The sequence below is a fragment of the Humulus lupulus genome, chromosome 2 (genome assembly GCF_963169125.1).
Source record: "Humulus lupulus chromosome 2, drHumLupu1.1, whole genome shotgun sequence".
NCBI classification, from domain to species: domain Eukaryota; kingdom Viridiplantae; phylum Streptophyta; class Magnoliopsida; order Rosales; family Cannabaceae; genus Humulus; species Humulus lupulus.
Window position 1 is genome coordinate 169,700,527 of NC_084794.1, and position 16,959 is coordinate 169,717,485.

Consider the following 16,959-nt stretch of genomic DNA (forward strand, 5'->3'; position numbering starts at 1 on the left):
ATCTAATGGTTAATATTAAAGTAACCATCCATAGGTAGTAACCATTAAGAGTGTCGCTATATATATATATTTATATACTTGAGAAGAAAATTTCATGTTGAAAATGTTCGCCTAAGTGTTTAATGTGCGGTTTGGTGACAAACCGAGCATTTCGGTCCCGGGCCGAATTTAAATTGTTTAATGTGCGGTTTGGTAACTGGGTAAATTCTTGAATAATTGTTATTTGAGAAGCATAATTATGGAAAAATAATATTAGGCATTAAATTATTGGATTAATTTATATTAAGGTCAAAAATTTTGATTTTTGTGAAAAAAATCTTTAAATTGCATTTTTGTAGAAAATGCACAGTTAAGCCAAAAATGAGATTTTAGCTAATTAAATTATTTTGAATTACAAATATTAGAATGTGACCAATTAAATTAAATGGGAATACGTATTTAACATAATTACCATAAGTTAAGAAATCAAATTGGTCCGATAAGAAAAATTGGAAGAAAAAAAAGTTATTATTGGATGAGTAAGTTAATTAAGTGATTTTAAGTGTAGTTAGGAAAATATTTTTTTGGACTAGAATAACTTTAGGTGACCAGTCATGAGGAGAATGGTAAAGTAGGTCAATTGATTTTCATCTCATTATTTTGGGTATAAAAATAATAAAGCCAAAAGACAAATTCATTTTGTTCATTTTTTTTACTACATGAAAATCTCTCAATTCTCTCTCACTCCCTCCCTAGCCGAGCCCTCCCTTCACCCTCTCATTTCTTTGCTTTTCTTTTTCTTAACTCACACAAACACTCAAACCCTTCTTCATTTTCTAAGGAAAATGCCTAGGTAGTTCTCTAAGTTGAAGAAAAAGTCAAAGCTCTAAAAGCTTCTAAGAAAGAAAGGTAAGAGCACTTAGACTCTTGTCTTCATTTCTTATCTTTTTACTTTAAAATCTGAGTATAATCTGACTTTGGGTTTATTTGGGGAGTGTGTGGTGAAGATCTAAGGGAGAGAAACAAAGAGGATAAAGTCTAGAGCCACCAAAACTCAAGGAGGATCTTCAAAGGTATAAAAATGGTCGCCTTACCTTTGAATTATTATATCTTGGTGTTGGCTGAGTTGACTGTCATTTTTATTGTGTATTTAGCTTCCTTGATATTGTATTAATAGTATTCTAGGATCTGATCATACATGCATGTTAATTTTGTGATGTTGGAAGCTTGGAACCCAAAGTTCCAAGAGTTTTGTTAAAAATGCTTGCTGCCAGATTTTAGTCTTGACTTCCAACAGGTCAAGCAAACTCGATTCTACTCTGTTTCTGGATTTTCTTGGAATTTTTCGTGTATTTCAGGAATTGTAGATGAGTATAATGTATTAGAATGCCCAAAATTGTTAACTATTGGCAAAGTTATGGCTTTTACAAACAAAAAAAAAAAAGGGGTAAATAGCGGACTTTGAGTGATATTTTCTACGGGAAAAAAATTGAGTTTTTGGCTGATTTTTATAATGAACCTTATTATGTTATTGGTAAATCATTTTGTACAATTTCAAAGAAAAATAATGATTAGGCCGAGATTTATGGGTTTTTAAAGTTAGACAAAAATTCTGAAAAGCTCAAAAATAGTTTCTGGACAACCAAGTTTGAAAATCCATTTTGTTAATTAAAAATGGTTCAAATAACCTAATTTTTGGTATATCTATTGTTTACATATCCAAGTATAGTCCTAGTAAATTTCATACCTAAATAAAAAACCAAAAATATTTTATTAACTTTTAAAGTTTATTATTAAAATATTGGTTTCCCTATAGGCAGATTTATTGTAAGGTTTTTAAAAATAGTTATCACCAAGTAAAAAAGATTAATTTAAAATAATATTTTGCAAGGAACTTCTTCTAATAGTCAAGTTTAGTTATGAAAATTTTGAAGATCATTAGAGTTATATTTTTTAAAATATAAATTTTTAAATTAGGTTACCTATAACATTAATTTACAAAGTTTTTACTTAAGAAAAATAATGGAAATTATTCTAAGTATTTGACTAAAAGAATGTGTTTTAGTTATAGCAATTATTAGTGTAGGTTTAACCCACTAAACAAATTAAGAATAAACTAAATATTGGAAATTAATATTTTATTGAGGTTTTATTTAATTGGTTTAAGAGAATTTAAAAAGGGGTCCAATACCCAAATTTTTCCAAGACTTAAATTAAATAATCTTTTTAAAAATAAAATCAACTTTTATTCCAATTTCTTTTAATTAATCTAAAAACTAATCAAAATTTATTAAAATTATTTTTTATTTAATTAATTCAAATTTAATTATGAAAGTTTATAAATAAAGTGATTTTATTTAGAAAAATATGTGATGTTTGTTGGTAAAAATCAAAGAACGGGTAAAATCGGTTAAGCTTGAAAGTTTTTAGTGAGAACGGAGTGGGAAATGTTGTAAAAAGAAGACTTTCAAATTTTTAGATTTGATAAGGGAAAGTTTGTCAAAAGTTTTAAAGGCTGTTATGGCTTAAAATTGTGTGATGACAAAAATACCCTTGGTAGGTATTTAGTTATGGCATTAATGCCAATGTAGGGTATTTATCTACTATAATGCCATAATTCATTTTGAATATATTGTATGTCAAAGAGTGGGCTAACAAAGTGGAACTCTTTAAAAGAAGATTTGTCACGTGCAGCTAAGGACGTTTGGTAAGTCAGTTTATGATTTACGTGACTACAACATGAGTTAACTAGTGTATTGCTTGTTAGAAGTAGGTCTTATACGCTAGTTAGAAAGAGATGGCTTAATTGGAGACAGTTTCTAGGGGTGCTTACGCTCCATGTGAGATATTATATATTAGAGGTTTGAGTTTTGCCCGAGACCTAAGAGCTAAGTATTCCAAGTAAACTTAGGAGTCTAAACGATCTTAGGGGTGCTTATGCTCCATTTAACTATATTGGGTTCTTTTAAATCGGTTCACGATCATAATTTTTGGCCAGAAGATAAGTATACCAAGTAAACTTAGGAGTCTGTACAATCCTAGGGGTGCTTATGCTCCAATGTGATTTATTATTATTATTATTATTATTATTATTATTATTATTATTCTGTTTCTGCTCTGGCCTGAATATTCTTTTTCAGGATTTTGATACTCTGCTTTGCTTGATTAAGATATTGTTATACCGCTAGGATGCCTAGCGTTCTTGAATTGTTTGATTAGGGTTCAGATTTATCTGAGATCCTAAGTGTGGTAAGCTTGTATTGTGAGGGCAATGACCACTGGGTCATCGGTTCCTATTACTTGTTTTTATATGCTTTTAAATTGACTTACTAAGCCTTATCCCTTACCTAGTTGTTCTTGTTGTAGGTAAGGGCAAGAAAAGCTGAACTAGTGAGATGTCGAAGCCTACCTCTAAAAGTATATATGTGGCCTGACCTATGGGTGTTTGCACTTTCAAAAGAGAGTCTCTTGCTTATGTTTTTAAACTATGTTGGATTATCACCATACTTTCTAATGATTTTAATGTTTATTGTAAATTTTTTTAGTGTGTGCACACATTACCTTAAAAGTTTTTTTTTAATCTGAATTTTTTTAGACATTTTAAATGTTATAATGATTTTAATTCTGCAAATTTAGTATTAGGATTTTTGGGTCTTTACATCCATTCCCCACAAAAATGTTCCCCTTTGACCAAGTAAGCTTGCTGGAATCTATCACAACCTTGATTCCCGATTTGCTAAGCAAATTTCCCCTCACAAGGTTTCTATTAATTTCTAGTACATATAAAATATTAGTGAGTAGAACATTCTTGCTGGAAGTGAAGAATATATCAATTGTTCCCTTGCCTCCAACATTTGACCTTTTTTTCATTGCCCATTTGGATTTCATGATCTTCCTTTAAAGTCTCAAAGGTATCATATGTAACATGGATAGTGAGTCTCAAAGGTCTTGAATAGAGATTTATCATATGTAACATGGATAGTGGTACAAGTATCATACCATTAACATTTTACCTTTCCATGTATGACATTAATCTCACTTAGTGTTGCCACTAACTCTTCTTCGGTTGAATTAATCATTGGCTCATTATTATGGCTCCTTCATTCTTCTTAGGTCCAAAGGGTTTGTAACCCTTGCCAAGGCTTCCAAATACATTTTCCTTTGTTGTTGTTGGGAGGTTTAGCCACCACATTGTCCTTAGAAATCTCTCCATTAAACTCTCTAGAATGGGATTCCTCCTCATTCCTCAAGTGTTTGAGAATTTCCTCTGTAACGACCTGACTTAATCTATCAATTTACTAAAGACTCTATATTTAAGTAAATCAATATATACACGAACTTTTTTAAGAAAACAAAACTTTTATTGAAATCCTTTTAAGAACAAACATGAATTGAACACCTATAACAAAACATGCAACTTGAGATCTCAGTATTTCAAACAAATCATCTTTTATATGCATAATGAAGTAAAAATACAAGTTTTGAGACTCAACATAAAAGCCACAGTTTAAAGACTTTTAAAATGACACATAAGTAGCAACCTCTTGACCCCCAGGTCAACCAATCACAACATGCACACATCTGACCGAGTTCGCTGCAACTCCTCGCCTCAACAAACTACATTTTTGCCCCTACCTGCAACACAGAGTATCCGTAAGCTAACGCCCAGCAAGAAGAGCTATATAAGACACAATCTCCAAAGCACAAACATAAAATATATACTAACTCAAATTATCACAACTGATACCATATACTACTCATAATCTATACCTTACCATACAAGTTCCATAACCATTCATATTGCATCGTAACATAATCATAGCATAATATATCATATCATAGCGTAACATAATCATAGCATAAGATAATCCAATTATAACACATTACCGGTGTCGTTATAGCCAATGTGCAACCAAGCACGAGTATCGTAAGCATGCATTTAATCATAACGTAAGCATGTTAATAAAACATTCAACATATAACATAACGTTCATAACATGGCATAAACGTAACATTCATAACACGTATCATACTATCGTAAACATAATTCAAGCATACTTCCATAATCATATTTAAGTACGTCGAGCGTACACCCTGTGTGCAAGTGTCCACTCTTCTTACCTCAAGTCCAGCAGTGACATAATCACCCCCTTAAAGTATCTTGTCGAGTCCTAAATCCAAAAACATACAATATATATATATATATCTTTTAGAGATTCAAAACTTAACCAGAGGTCGTGAACCAAATCTTACTTTTCCTAAGACCTAATCACCCTTATAGTGCCCTTAGAAAAGTCCTAAAATCCCCAATCAGAAAACCCTTAAACTATATCATCAAAGCCCCAACTGAAACCATCAAAATGAGGAAAAAATTCTATTTTCTGGGCATGTGGTGCGGTCGTGCTACCCCTTGGGCGCGGTCGCACTAGACGGAGAAATCGCAGATGGTGATTCTTCTTCAAACAACCATGAATTTCTCAATTTAAATCTATTTTGGATGATTTTTTTTTTACGTTTTTATCATATTCAGTCCCTCTATATCATCATACAATGATTAGAGATAAATAAAATACAAAAAAAAATTCATGAGATGCCTAACTCCATATTTCAACAATCTCTTGCAACAAAACTTCTTCCCCATTCTATGAACATATATCACAAAATCAAACATTATATCTTCATTAATTCATTCCTAATATGTTTCTAACCTTAATTAAACAATATCCTAGTCTTTAACATGCATATAAAACTAATCATCCCAACCTATCATGTTTTCTAATCAAAACCACCATTAACATAATAACCCAAAATTTCAAGAACAATCAAAGAAACATTAAAAGTGTGAAAAGTTCTTACCAAGATCACATACAATAACCTAAGCCGTGAAAATCATCTTCAAAAGAATCCTAAACAAGTTTTGACACGAGTGCCTAGTGACCCATACATATATAAAGAGATCTTTCTTCTCCTTATTCCTTAGATCTTGAACCGTAGTCTAGTCTAGAGAAAGAGATAGTGATAGAGAGTTCTCTTATTTGATCATGTGTAGAGCTACCACCAATTTAAAATTGTGAGTGAAATCCTAACCCTAGTCTCTCACTTTCTATTTATAATGACTCATTATCGCCAAATTATCATCCTACCCTTGATCTAAGCTATTCCAATAATTTCACTAAACCCCTTTTAGTAATTCCCCACTAAACTATTAGTTTCCATAATCCATAATTAACTTATTCTCCGTAAGTTATCTTTATTCCATTATGACACTTATTTCAACAATTCTTGACAATAAAGCCCCTAGCACTTGAAGGAGACAATGATTCGTCACTTTTATACATAACCCGAGCACCCTCGGTATTTTCCAACATAAAATATATTGCACATATATTAATATCACATAAAAATATTCATTTAATCACATAACACGTAATTTCATAAAATTACAAAAATACCGCTCAAGAGTATAAATTACCAAATTGTCCTCAAATGCCAAAATTACCAAAATATCCATAAAACAGAATTACAGATGTTACATCCTCCAAGAAAATCTCCTCATTCTTGTGGAGAATTTTCTTTCTATAGCCCATCTAAGATGGAGGCAACCTGACTATAATATCCCCAACAAGAAATTGTTCTGAAAATAGAATATTAAGGGTAGATATCTTATTTACAATAATTTGTAATTCATGAATTTTTTGTAGAAGGGGTTCCACATCATAAAACTTAAATTCCATATATTGAATAATACATAATTTCATTGTACCTTCTTCTTTCGCTTTGTATTTGTTCTCCATTACTTCCCAAATCTTCTTAGCAGTCTTTGTGTTGGTGTAGAGATCATACAACCAATCCGAGAGAGCATTACGAAGGTGACCCCTACATATTAATTCATCTTCTTCATGCTTCTTTCTTTCTTTGATTACTTCTTGAGTGTCATCTTCTTTGGCGGGTTCTATGGCATTTATATCCTTGTCTAGGATGTAGAACACATTGAGAGTAGTTAGCCAAAAACTAATTTTGTCTTGTCGATGCACAAAATTAGTACCATCGAATCTATCCAATCTAAAAAATTCTTGTGTCATAAATTTTAAAGCCAAAATTGAAGATGATTCTTCCATGATAATGTATCTCAAATAATAGAGAATTTGATTGTTGGGAGAGATTGAGATTACACCACTATAATAATAAGAATCAACACACAATTATTCTTGACAGAGTCTAACAAAAAATTGAGATAGAGAAATGCAAACCCTAGTTATAGAACAAAACTCTTGGATCTTCTTGCAAGCTTTAAGCCCTAATTTTTACACCACTTGAACCTTTGATGAAGAGAACCAAAACCAAGGCTTATACATTATATGTATCATTGTCCAAATTCTCTATGTCTTAGCCCTTGATGGATGCTTGAGGTTTTCTCTAGTAGGAAAGTGAATTGGGATGAACAAGCCTTGAAATTCAAAAAGACAAGCATTTTCTTTCTGAATTTCTTGGAGAAAACTTATGTTCTTGAGAGCTAGAGAGAAAGAGGCGTTAGAGAGGGATTTGAAAGAGTGATCAAGTCTATCAAAACTCTAAGAGAATCCTTTTATATTGTAGGTATTGTCATTAAGTCCAATTAATAGAATTAGAGCTTTTAAACACATCATTTGAAACTTAAAACACGTGTATGTACGAACACGTCAAGCGACGCGTTGCCCGTCTATAGGCGATGCATCGCCACCAAGGTGGTGACGCAATGCCACCTAGGTAGGTCAAACTTCTTAAAATTGACCTTAAACACCTCCAAATGCTCCCAAAAGCTTTGCGCATCCTTAGATACATCAATGTATTACTTTGGACCCAAAAATACAATTCTTAAATGCCTCCGATAAAAACTTAAATTTCACATATTCATTATGTGAAATCATTTAATATTTTACACCTAGCTTGTGTAATAACACTTGGACTTTGTATTTTAACCAATCCTAACACTTGTATACTCTTGCCCCCGAATTTTTTTTGCTTGGAAAAAATACCCGCCGAACAATGTAACTGTTGAAAATGGCCCCTTTTGTCCAAAAAATTAACAATGTGTTGATGTGGTAGTTAAAAAATATTTTATGATAATTTTAAAATAATTTTTCTATTAATTAATTGATTTTAAATCAGAAAAAAAAATTAATAAAAACTTATTTTTAAATTTATTAAATTATATAAAATCCAAAGTAAAAAAATATGGCCATTAAAATTAAACTAAAACCTAAAGAGAGAGCTTCCATTGCAGAATTTGTTGAGTGATCAAGTTTTGCGTCAGAGCTTCCATGGTGCAAGATTCGAAGAGATCTTCCATGGTGTAGGATTCAAAGAGAACTTCCATGGCCGACAATGAGAAAAGAAGCTCCAGTTGGTAACAAATCAAAGATCAGAGAGTTTCCATTGTGGTCATGCGCATAGCTTTTGCTAGAATCGGATCTCCATGGCTTCTTCTAATGGGCTTCTCAAATTTGGACATAGACTTGAGTAATGGCAAATGCAACAACAAGTTGGTGGCCGAATATGGAGTTGCTTCTTCTTCTCCTGTGTGATGGGCGACGAGCTTCTCAAAGGCAGGGCGCTGCTGGGTGGGTTGGTTTTGGGCGATAGGTAAATCATCCCTCAAGAAATTGAGATTTTTTATTTTAGTTTTGGTTTTAGATCTTGAACTTTTGGGTTTAGCATTTTTGGATTTGATTTTCTGCTTGAACTGTGATTAAGGTATTGTGCTTCATATTTTTGTTGATTTTGACCTTTGTTTGGTATTATCTTCCTCAATGTGAAGAGTTTCGATGGGTTTGAAAGTATTGTTATTTATGGTTTTTTTTGGGGATTATTTCTGGGTTTAATGCTAGTTCTTGCTCCAGCATGAAAGTTCCATTTCAGGGAAGGATGACGTACCATGATACTTTCAGTTTTGTCGAGCCCAGCTTTGGTCTCTGGTTTGATGGTTGCACGTGCTAAAAATCCGGTACATTCCGTTTTGTTTCCCATTCCAGTCTTTCGCGACACTTCAGGTTTACTTATTTTGTTAGGTCTCGACTTCTTCGCTATGATCTTCCCAGTAGTTCATATAGGCGAAGTTAATAAGAAGAAGATGAACAGTGATTGAGAAGATGAACAAATTGTTAGTTTTGGGTTTATTTAATTTTTTGCTTGATTTTTTCTAAATGTGATTGATTATCTACGTTTGAACTTTGAAATATATAGATTTGGTTTAGTTTTTAATTTAATTTAATTTAGTTTAAATAATTTAATTTAGTTTAGTTCAAAGTATAATCTATATATATATATATATAAAGGAGAGCTTCAATGAGACTATGTGGCACTCTAAAATCTCTTCAAATTACTCTTTCTATTTTCTCATTTAATCTAATTTTTTTATTCATTATCTTATCTAAAATATCTTAAGAATTAAAAATATCAATATCTTAACTACTTATTTATTAAAAATACTAAAAAAAATTAATTAAAAATTACGTAATAATTTTCGATTATCTATATATTTATTTTTCTTATTATATTATAATTATGTTTTTTTATTCCAAAGTAAATAGTTTTACAAAATATTTATATTTATATCTATATCTATATATATATATATTTATAAAGGAGAGCTTCAAGGAGACTATGTGGCACTCTAAAATCTCTTCAAATCACTCTTTCTATTTTCTCATTTAATCTAATTTTTTTATTCATTATCTTATCTAAAATATCTTAAGAATTAAAAATATCAATATCTTAACTACTTATTTATTAAAAAATACTAAAAAAAATTAATTAAAAATTACGTAATAATTTTCGATTATCTATATATTTATTTTTCTTATTATATTATAATTATGTTTTTTTATTCCAAAGTAAATAGTTTTACAAAATATTTATATTTATATCTATATTTATATATAGATGAGAGTTTAAGAGTGATGAGTGGCATCCTATATTTTTTACAATCTATTTTTACTATTTTGTGAGAATTTTATATTGTGTCAAAATATATATATATATATACATATATACATACATCAACCCTTCAACAAATGTAACAGAAATAACCAAATTAATACATATACTTATAAATACATTGATTCTAATACAGTTATACGTAACAGTAGTTATCCATTAATAATAACATGAAAGAGATATCAATGAGAATGGTCATATATGGTTTAACTAAACATCTATATATATATATATAAAGGAGAGCTTCAAGGAGATTATGTGGCACTCTAAAATCTCTTCAAATCACTTTTTCTATTTTTTTCATTTAATCTAATTTTTTTATTCATTATCTATTATCTAAAATATCTTAAGAATTAAAAATATCAATATCTTAACTACTAATTTATTAAAAAATACTAAAAAAAATTAATTAAAAATTACGTAATAAATTTCGATTATCTATATATTTATTTTTCTTATTATATTATAATTATGTTTTTTTATTCCAAAGTAAATAGTTTTACAAAATATTTATATCTATATCTATATATAGATGAGAGTTTAAGAGTGATGAGTGGCATCCTATATTTTTTACAATCTATTTTTACTATTTTGTGAGAATTTTATATTGTGTCAAATATATATATATATATATACATATATACATACATCAACCCTTCAACAAATGTAACAGAAATAACCAAATTAATACACATACTTATAAATACATTGATTCTAATACAGTTATACGTAACAGTAGTTATCCATTAATAATAACATGAAAGAGATATCAATGAGAATGGTCATATATGGTTTAACTAAACATCTATATATATATATATAAATGAGAGCTTCAAGGAGATTATGTGGCACTCTAAAATCTCTTCAAATCACTCTTTCTATTTTCTCATTTAATCTAATTTTTTTATTCATTATCTATTATCTAAAATATCTTAAGAATTAAAAATATCAATATCTTAACTACTTATTTATTAAAAAATACTAAAAAAAATTAATTAAAAATTACGTAATAATTTTCGATTATCTATATATTTATTTTTCTTATTATATTATAATTATGTTTTTTATTCCAAAGTAAATAGTTTTACAAAATATTTATATCTATATCTATATATAGATGAGAGTTTAAGAGTGATGAGTGGCATCCTATATTTTTTACAATCTATTTTTACTATTTTGTGAGAATTTTATATTGTGTCAAAATATATATATATATATATACATATATACATACATCAACCCTTCAACAAATGTAACAGAAATAACCAAATTAATACATATACTTATAAATACATTGATTCTAATACAGTTATACGTAACAGTAGTTATCCATTAATAATAACATGAAAGAGATATCAATGAGAATGGTCATATATGGTTTAACTAAACATCTATATATATATATAAAGGAGAGCTTCAAGGAGATTATGTGGCACTCTAAAATCTCTTCAAATCACTCTTTCTATTTTTTCATTTAATCTAATTTTTTTATTCATTATCTATTATCTAAAATATCTTAAGAATTAAAAATATCAATATCTTAACTACTTATTTATTAAAAAATACTAAAAAAAATTAATTAAAAATTACGTAATAATTTTCGATTATCTATATATTTATTTTTCTTATTATATTATAATTATGTTTTTTTATTCCAAAGTAAATAGTTTTACAAAATATTTATATCTATATCTATATATAGATGAGAGTTTAAGAGTGATGAGTGGCATCCTATATTTTTACAATCTATTTTTACTATTTTGTGAGAATTTTATATTGTGTCAAAAAAAAAAAATATATATATATATATATACATATATACATACATCAACCATTCAACAAATGTAACAGAAATAACCAAATTAATACACATACTTATAAATACATTGATTCTAATACAGTTATACGTAACAGTAGTTATCTATTAATAATAACATGAAAGAGATATCAATGAGAATGGTCATATATGGTTTAACTAAACAATTATCACAATAAAATTTTATTATATTATTATATCATTTTATAATTAACATTTTACAATTTAAAGTATCTAATTTTTTATTTTCTTTAATATTTTATTCATTTTTTCAGTTTTAACCCATAAAAGTATAGCATTACAAAATAATATGTTGTTTTTGCAAGCAGCTCCTTTCCTTAGAAAGAGAACTACCTTGATATTCGTAAAAACATATAATACATTAATATTAATGAGAATTAAAATTTATTATCAGGTGTTGAATTGCTTGATAATGTCATTTTTATTTAAAATTCTAATTATTATTATTTTCACTAAAGAAAGTAAACTCTGAGTATATCGATTTACACTGTATATATGAATTTTAAAGAACCCACGTACCAAATTTTTAATTTTTCTTTTCGCTATGTAATTTAGTAAATATTAAATCTATATCTATATATATATATATATCTATACATAAGAGAGTTTCGAGGAGATTATGTTAGACTCTAAAATTTATTCAAAACACTTTTTCTATTTTCTCATTTAATCTAATTTTTTTATTCATTTTCTATTTTCTAAAATATCTTAACAATTAAAAATATTAATATATATACATATTAATTTAATTAAAAATTTAATTTTCTTAAATATCTTAACTACTTAATCATTGAAAAAAAAATTATTTTAATAAAAATGATAATAGATAAAAATATCTACATATAATAATAATAATAATAATAATAATAAATCTATCTATTTATATTTTAACTTTTTGACAAAATACGGGATCCAAATGTTAACTTTTAACAATAAAATATTCAAACGGGTAATCAACCAAATTATACATGGTTCAAATAATCTATCTTTACATTCTTATTTTTGAATTTTCGACAAAACACAAGGTCCACAAGTTAATTTTTTAAAAAAATTAATGGTCAAAATGGGTAATCAACTAAAATACAATGTTCAAAATGGTGTGAACCCTTATAGAAAACATAAATTATATATATTTATATAATTGACTTTTTATAAATAATTTTTAACCTTTTGAATAAATATATGATCCACAGGTTAATTTTTAAAAATAAACAATCAAAATGAGTAATCGGCCAAAATATAGTGTTCAAATAATCGATTTATCTATTTCTATTTTAATATTTTGACAAAACTTGAGGTCTACAAGTTAATTTGTAAAAATAAAAGTTCTAATGGGTAATCGACTAAAATACAAGGTTCAAAATAGTGTGAACCCTTACAGAAAACAAAAATTATATAAATATATAATTTAATTTTCATAAGAAGTTTGAACATTTTAAATAAATACATGGTCCAAAGGTTCATTTTAAAAAATATAGGGTCAAAACGGATAATGAGCAAAAATACAGTGTTCAAATAATCAATCTATCAATTCCAATTTTTATTCTTTTGACAAAACACGAGATCTAAAAGTTAATTTTTAAAAATAAAGACTTCAAACAGGTAATTAGCTAAAATAAATCTTACACAAAATATAAATTTTCTTATACATAATTTAGACTTTTTATAAAAAGAACTACGCAAAGCGTATAATAATAATAAATAAAAGTAAATGTACAACAAGCTTTTTGAACTTTGTTTTCAGTACTTTAATTTATCATAATTTTTCAAAAACCTACAGGAGGTTCGCTATACAATAACAGTGAACACCATCATGAAATAAAAAATTATGGTCAAGATGTCTTCACATGTCTATATAAAGAACATGTTGTACGAGTATGGTGAAAATGAATCACCACCCCACAATCTCCCAAAAAAATATTTTAAAATATATATGTTTTAATAATTACAAAAGACTGCGCGGAGCGCGGTTATATTTTCTAGTTTAGTTTATAGATATTAGTTTTAGTGTTTTTTTTTAAAAAATATATTTGAAATAAAAAATATTTATGTTTATTGATCTTTTATTTATTGGATTATATTATATAATTTAAAATTTTTAAAAATTTGTTTTTATTTATTTTTATTTTGAAAATGATTTTTATTTTTTTTCTAATTTAAAATCAATTAATTAATAAAAAAATAATTTTAAATTATTATAAAATATTTTTTTAACAGTCACGTCGACACACCATTAATATTTTGAGTGGAAGGAGCAATTTTCAATATTTTACATTGTTCCGGGGTATTTTTGCCAAGCAAAAAAAATCGGAAGGAAAGAGTCTACAACTACTATAATTGGGGGGAAGCTTTTTGTCCCAACATAAAAGAAAATGGATATTTGCAACGAAATTAACTAAATTATTTTATTTATAGCACTTAAGCACCTAAGTTATTTTTTTAGCGGCGAAAGTACCTTCCGTCTATGTTTTGGTGCAGTTTAGTGCATTTGTTTGTATTGCCGTTAAGTCTGTCACTATAACGTGAAATTTACTTATAATTTGGGTACTTTTGCCACAAATATCTCTTAAATTGGGTACTTTCGCCGCAAATATCAATTTAATTGGGCACTATCGCCTACGTGTCACAATCAAACTTAACGGTGAGAATTGACGGTTGTACTAAACTACACCAAAACATGGACGGAATGTACTTTCGTCGCTAGAAAAATAACTTAGGTATCTAAGTGTTACAAACATAATAAATTGAGAACTTTCACCACAAATAAAATGACGAATGAGAAGAAATCAATCCCAACATAAACTTTTGGGTGGCCACAAATGAGTTTGATTTTGATTATGCCATATAATTGGCTCCATTTTACTTTTGCTTATAACTAAAAGTATAAGATAAGTAAAATGTAACGAGCCAAAATTGTTAATAAGGCTTAAGGGTCTTGATTAGCGTGCTGAGAGGGTATAATTGGTATATGTGTGATTTAATGGTTAAATGCATGATTATGTGGCATGCATGATTAATATGATTATATAACTATGTGACATGCATGTTTGTGAATATTAGATATGCATGTGGGCCATTTGTAGCTTATATGCGCATATTTATAATTTTGGCATGTTGAGAGCATAAATGTGGTTATATGTGATAAATTGTTGAGACCACATTATTATGTGAATATATTTGCAGCATATGTCACGAGACGGTCCTAGTGAGAGGATTGGTGAAATAGTCACAGCGGGGTTCAATATCCAGCTTGGTAGGGGCCTAGGGGTATATCTGGGAATTTAGAAAATAATTTGGAAATTATTAGACGTTGAATAAATAATTGGTAATTAATTGGATGACGTGATTAGTGGGTAAATATTAGGAACATTTGAGGAATTAGCAGGAACAGGAGGAAAATGACTATTTTACCCTTAGAATAATTAAAGGGTTATACTCAGAAATCATTAAAGACTAAGGCAAAAAGAGGTAGAAACTGAAGGAAAGCTCTTTCTCTCTTCTCACTCACATTTTCTCTCATCTCTCTCACTCATTTGGCGTGCTTTGAAGTCAAGGAAGAAAAGGGTAGTAAGCTTAGGGTTGGGCTGGGAATTCTTTGAAGGAGATTGGAGGTGATTAAGCTAGGAATTAAAGCTGGAACTTGGGAGGATTCAGCCATTGTTGAGGTAAGTTTTAGTCTTTTAATTTGTTAAAGAGTTTAGCTTGGTAGGGTGGAACTTAAGCTGAGTAGTTGTGAAGCTTAGAACATGTATAATTCTGGGTGTTTGGGTGATGAAATTGTTGCTGAGTTGGGATGTGAATTTTAGTGTGTTGATTAAGATTTCTTGGTGAATAGTTGGTTGTTTTGATAAAGTTTATGTATTATAACATGCTTGGAATTTAGGGATTAGAGTCCTAGGCTCGCTCTTGTGTTTTAGTTGGAAATGGGAAGTATATTTGGCTTGAATTCTAGAGGTTGTTGGCTAGGAAGAAGGAGGAGAAAACCTAGATTTTCTGGGTTCGAAGGAGGCGCACCGCGACCTAGCCCTGGGGCGCCGCAGCGCGTGTGGCCTAGGTTGCTCTCTGACTTGGGGGCACGCCGCGACTCACTAGGCCAAGTCGCGACCTTCCTCCCCCTTTGGCTTGTGTACTTTCTCTATGACTTGGGGGCAAGTCGCGACCCACTAAGCCAAGTCGCAACCCACCTCGGGATTTTAGCCTTAGAATTTTTAAGGCTTGGGGGTTTGAACCTAGGCGCTCGGGACAATTTCTACTACCCGATTTAGTAGAAATTGAGGTCCCAGAGGCTAGCTTCTGTCTCCTAAGTATTTATTTGTGTTGAAAGTTAACAATTACCCATTGGACACTGTGACTAGGTTTATTGCCAAGGCTCAGGGCTGAGGATCGTGCTCGGAACCATTTCACTTTCTTCGTTCAGAATTAAAGGTAAGAAAACTGCACCCTTGTGTGGCTGTGTTTGGACTGAGTTTCCCTATATTTGAATACATATGTCATATGATTGTGATATGCCATGTGAGCATAAAATAAACGGCCTAAGAGAGCTGGGGCTGAAAATTTGCACACAGGACGCGGCTCGGCCACTGAGAGCTGGGGTCAGCTAGATAAACACTGGACTCGACCTAAGCGAGCCGGGTCAGTGGGTTAAACAGAGGGTACGGCTTAAGGGCGTCGACCCTAAGTATTGTATGATGATTGTGATAAACTGTTGAATATAAATATATCTTCTGTTGTTAATCTGATGCTTATGGCTTGTTGAATATCTGGGTGATTGTCTTGTGAATTATTTGACTATTATCATTGATTATGTTATGATGTTATGGTTTTCTTGCTGAGCCTTGGCTCACGGGTGTTACGTGGTGCAGGTAAAGGCAATGGTAAGATGGATCAATCATGAGTTAGAGAGCTCTGGGGGTGAGGTGTACATTGTCAGCTGCTCGTCCACCACGGTCGAGGGATTGTACAGGGACAAAAACCTAAAATGTGTATTTTCCATTAGAATGGTCTTGATTGTATATAACTTTTAAAATTTTGTAAATTTTTCCTTTAAACCCTATTTTTGGGATCCCATGTACTAAACCTTTATTTTAATGAAAATTATCCGTTTATGACCAAAATCTTTTAACCCTAACTTGATTATGACTTTAGGATCACATCTTTATTCCAATGAT

The 16,959-nt window shown here is 29.6% G+C and overlaps 1 long non-coding RNA gene across 1 annotated transcript; it reads left to right on the forward strand.

Moving 5' to 3' along the window:
• The first annotated feature begins 698 nt into the window (after window positions 1-698).
• LOC133818705 (uncharacterized) lies at window positions 699-3,577 on the forward strand. The gene is made up of 4 exons (XR_009886060.1): window positions 699-888; window positions 987-1,052; window positions 2,625-2,686; window positions 3,346-3,577. It is a non-coding gene; the product is annotated as an uncharacterized LOC133818705 (long non-coding RNA).
• Window positions 3,578-16,959: the final 13,382 nt, after the last annotated feature.